The 5,207-nt window shown below is 40.5% G+C and overlaps 1 pseudogene; it reads left to right on the top strand.

Moving 5' to 3' along the window:
* Positions 1–3,844: 3,844 nt before the first annotated feature.
* LOC143386506 (guanine nucleotide-binding protein G(I)/G(S)/G(O) subunit gamma-5 pseudogene) lies at positions 3,845–4,051 on the top strand (annotated as a pseudogene).
* The last annotated feature ends 1,156 nt before the right edge of the window (positions 4,052–5,207 follow it).

Genomic DNA, 5,207 nt, shown 5'->3' with positions numbered 1-5,207 from the left:
CCCCATTCACAGCCTGCAGTGCCTTCTGTTTGTAGGGATCAGTAGTATAAGTCCCTTCTTCCTTCATGACAGTACTTTCTTTGTCTATGTGACTTAACACACATTTCAAACAATCCTGGGATTGGGTATGATGATGCATACCAGTAATCCCAGCAGTTCAGTAGACTGAGACAGGAAGATAACAAGTTCAAAGCCACCTCAGCAATTTAGCAAGGCCCTGTCTCAAAATGAAAAATAAAAAAAAAGGCTGGGGATGTATGATATACTCAATGATTAAGTGCCCTTGGGCTCAATCCATGGTGTCCAAACAACCAAGGAAAAAAAAGAAAAAAAACAACCACCACCATTTCTGGTTACACTTAAAACAGTGAATACCTATATCTCCCCTACTATTTTGTTTAGTATAAACAAACATAACTAGATAAGAGTTTGTTCCCCACATGGGTTCTGTTTCATCATTCTCAGAGCAAAGAATCTACTTATTTGGTTATGAACTACCTTAGTATTCCTGGGATGCTAAAATAAAAAATAACAAATTTATTCCTCACAGTTCTGGGGACTGGAAAATGTAAGGTCATGGTACCAGCTTTCCTGATTCATAAATAACTTCCTGCTGTGTCCCCACTTACTGAAAGGGGCAGATAAGCGTCCTTGGCTTATTTTGAAGAACACTATCACATTTTTAAAGATAGTAATCTCTGGCAATAGGCATGCACTGTATACAGGAATATAGGGCTCTGCCCTCATGACTTCATCATCTCCCATAGGTCCCACTTCCTGATGCCATCCCCTTTTAGCCTTAGAAATTCAACATATGAATTTGGGGGGTGGAAGTAGGAATACAAACATTCAGACCATAGCAAGAATTTTTGTTTAAGAAACTGGGTGGGGGCCTGGGGCTGAAGCTCAGTGGTAGAGCGCTTGCCTCACCCGTGTGAGGCACTGGATTTGATCCTCAGCACCACATTAAAAAATAAATTCATAAACAAAAATATTGTCTCCATCAACAACTAAAAAAAAAGAAAGAAAGAAAGAGGGGCTGTGGATGTGGCTCAAGTGGTAGCGTGCTCACCTGGCATGCTCGGTGCCCTGGGTTCGATCCTCAGCACCACATACAAATTAAAGATGTTGTGTCCGCTCAAAAAAAAAAACTATAAAATAAATATCAAAAAATTCTCTCTCTCTCTCTCTCTCTTTCTCTCTCTCTTTAAAAAAAGAAAGAAAGAAACTGGGTGGGATTTGGAGGCGGTTGCTGGGGAATTTTGAGGAATTAGGAATATCCTATATGTAATGAATTCTTAGTAAGTTTCAAACAAAAACCAGGTAGTCTGACAACTTCTGAATATCAAAGAAAACTATCCATTTCTAGAACTTCAATTGCCAGGCTCCTCTGTGTTTGCAAAGTATCTTTATAGCTAATCTGTCATTACTCACATTACTGATAATAGTTGAGAGATGCTATAAGACTCACTTGGCTTGAAATACCTTGGCCAATAACCTGGGTTTCCTCCTACTCTATTTGGTATAAATTGCCTAGTTATAGCCTCTATCAAAGGGTAATTTAAGTTATCTGGCAGGGGAGAAATGTCTCTCTTTGATGATTTGCAGCTGTTGAAGATTTCTAGTAACTAGCTTGACATAGAAATGTGGGGATGTTTCTCAAGAAATATCAGCTTAGAGGGCTGGGATTGTGGCTCAGTGGTAAAGTGCTCGCCTAGCATGCAGAAGGCACTGGGTTCCATCTTCAGCACCACATAAGTGTAAAATGAAGATATTGTGTCCACCTAAAACTAAGAAATAAACATTTTTTTTTAAAAAAAGAAATATCAGCTTAGGGTTTAATTCTGCTAATTCTGGGTATTCTTAGATGACCCCTAAAGCTCAAGTGTTGAAGAGTTGGTCCCCAATGCAGCAGTGTTCAAAGATGGGGGGTCTTTGAGAACAGATTAAATCACAAGGACTCTGACTTCAACAATGCATTCATTCATTTATGGTTCAGAGTTTACTGGGTTTTGAGTGAGAGGCTTTGTTACAAAAGCAAATTCTCCTTTGCTTCCTAGGCACCACGAGGTCAATAGCTTTGGTCTACCACATGCTCCCTCAGTGATGTTCTGCCTCACTATAGGCCTAAAAGCAACAGAATCAGCTAATCATAGAATGAAACCTCTGAAACTATAACCCAAATATAAATATTTTCTCTTTTCTAGTTGTATATCTTAAGTATTTTGTCAGTGACACAAAGCTGATCAACAAACTGAATTCCAATCTTTTCCTTGGACATATTACCACAAATCAGGTTGGATAATCACTTTGGCAGACACTGAGACTGACTGTGGCAGGATAGGTGTTCAATAAAATTTATTGCATATTCAGTTGAATGAATGGAAGCTTTACTGCATCAGTTCCAGCTGTGATTTGCATAGAACAGGGACCAACTCTAGTTATACAAAGCAAATAGAGAAATTCCTGGAAGGGTATCAGGAGTTCATAGAATTAAGGCAGTTTTCTGGATTGTGGCAGATTGCAGAATCAAGGCAGTTCCAGGGAGCTGGCACAAATCCACAGGTTCATGAATAATCTGTCCCTAGAATTGCCATTAGCCCCACCTCCAGCATCCCTTCTGATCCAGGATTCAAATTCCTGGGACTTCAATGGTCTAAATTACCTGTTTGAAATAATTAACCCAAAGGAGATAAAAGAAGGGTCTTCAACTCCCAAGATGGGAGGCTGCAATGGAAGACACATACTAAGAATTGTTCCAATAAAGCCTTCACACAATAAGAAACATTTCAAAAAAGAATATGGTGGTAATAGAAGAGGGGAATTAGATATTGCACTGTGAAGAAAGACAAATGTCATTCACATTGATACTAAAAGGGAGATGGGCTGGGTGGGGGGGGCGGCGGTTACTGGTAAAGGAGGAAATATAAGGGTGTAGTTTCAGAAGAAGAAAAAAGTGACCATCACAGTCCTCATGTAGCTGGTCAGACAGCTACAAGAACCTGGACAATGGGGTACAGAAAATAAGTATTTCATGGAGTTCCCATGCTAACATAGGAGCTGAACAAATATTTGTTCATTGAATTCACAAGAAAATGGAAACCTAAAACATGCTATTTAGATACAAGGAACTGAGTTTCCTTCTGTTAGCTCAGTGGGGAATGTGTCCCCATAGACAGTGACTCATCCTTAGAACCAGTTGAGACTTCCCATTTACTCTTAGGCCCTTATCAAAGATACTGGGTTATCTTTTGCCTTCTGTGTCAGAAGTATGGGGTCTCCATGAAGTTAGTCTTGGGCTTTCCCAGACTTCAGCTGCACTGGAATGACTGCTTGCATGCTCCCAAGAGACATGCTTCTCTTTCTGGGTTTTCAGATAAAGAATCAGCCCTTAACCAGGTGAATGAGAAGTAATACTCTATTTATACATGTTGTGTCAAAATGCATTCTACTGTCATGTAGAATAGAACAATTAAAAAAAAAAGAATCAGCCCTTAATTCCTGGCAATTATTTATCTCTTTTTCTATAAGAATCTCTTTTCTAGCCAATCGCAGTGGTGCACAGCCAGTAATCCCAGTGGCTCGGGAGTCTGAGACAGGATGATCGTGAGTTCAAAGCCAGCCTCAGCAATGGCGAGGTGCTAAGCAACTCGTGAGACCCTGTGTCTAAAGAAAATACAAAAAAGGGCTGGGAATGTGACTCTGTGGTCAAGTGCCCTGAGTTCAATCCACAGACCCCCTCAAAAAAGAATCTTCTCTGCTACACGCTGCCCAGTCTTCTGGCCCAGCTGACGGTGACCTGTGGACTCTCTGACAGAAGAGTCACCTGGCCCTCGAATGCACCATGTCTTGTTCCTCCAGCGTTGACACTATGAAGAAGGTGGTTCAGCAGCTCTGGCTGGAGGCCGGACTCAACCACATGAAGGTTTCCCAGGCAGTTGCTGACTTGAAAAAATTTTGTCTGCAGAATGCTCACCATGATCCCCTACTGACTGGAGTATCTTCATGTACAAGTTCCTTCAGACCCCAGAAAGTCTATTCCTTTTTGTAGTCATCTTTCTGAGGTTTCCCAAACCCACTGCTCAAGAACCAGTGAATATTCAAGAGAGCTTAATTTGAAGCCTGTACAAAAAATTTCCCTGTAACACATGTACCAAAATACAATCTTCTACTTTTGTCAATCCTTAACATCTACCTCTCTGAATTTTCATGAATTTCTATTTCACAATGGTAATTATTTTATATACACTGGCAGCAACATACAATAAAATATTTATTTATTTTTTAGTACCGGGGATTGAACCCAAGGGCATTCAACCACTGAGCCACATCCCCAGCCCTATTTTGTGTTTTTATTTAGAGACAGGATCTCACTGAGTTGTTTAGTGCCTTGCTTTTGCTGAGGCTGGCTTTGAACTCTCGTTCTCCTGTCTCAGTCTCCCCGGCTGCTAGGATTACAGGCACGTGCCACTACACCTGGCTCAAAATACTTGGTATTAAAAGAAAAAAAAAACTTTCTTCTTCCTCTTGCAGAGAAGCCACATAACCCAGATATTGAATCCTGGTGTACTATAAATCTGAATTTCAATCTTAGGTCTTTCCCATATTTGCTGGTTGTCTCATCTTGTTGAATATGACCAGAGCCAGTTCATTACTCTGCGAAACTCCTGTCCTACAGGAATTTTGAGTGAAAATATACTTAAAGTTCCAGACACATAAAATACTGGATTTCTCATGATACCCAGCCATTAGGTCGTGTCCAAAAGATAGACCTATTAAAAATAATGCTCAAGGGCTGGGGATGTACCTCAGTGATAAATTGGTTGCTTGCATGAGGCCCTGGGTTCAATTCCCAGCATTTAAAACAAAAGAAAAGTTCAAGATACCACCTCCCCTCACTCCAAAAGAATTTGTTAGACAGGTGTGGTGGCACCTGTGATCCAAGTGGCTTTGGAGGATGAGGCAGGAGAACTGTGGGTTCAAAGCCAGCCTTAGCAACTTAGTGAGGCCTTAAGAAACTCAGTGAGACTCTATCTCTAAATAAAATACAAAAACATGCTGGGGATGTTGCTCAGTGGCTAAGCACCCCTGGGTTCAATTCCCAGTACCAAAAAAAAAAAAAAATAGAATATGTTATCTGGAACATGAGACTGATCAAATTATGTGCATGCAAGGAAATGGTATAATGAATCCAAGTATTATGTAAA

This window comes from Callospermophilus lateralis, unplaced genomic scaffold (assembly GCF_048772815.1).
Source record: "Callospermophilus lateralis isolate mCalLat2 unplaced genomic scaffold, mCalLat2.hap1 Scaffold_116, whole genome shotgun sequence".
Classification (NCBI taxonomy): domain Eukaryota; kingdom Metazoa; phylum Chordata; class Mammalia; order Rodentia; family Sciuridae; genus Callospermophilus; species Callospermophilus lateralis.
This window is presented reverse-complemented; position numbering and strand designations above follow the sequence as displayed.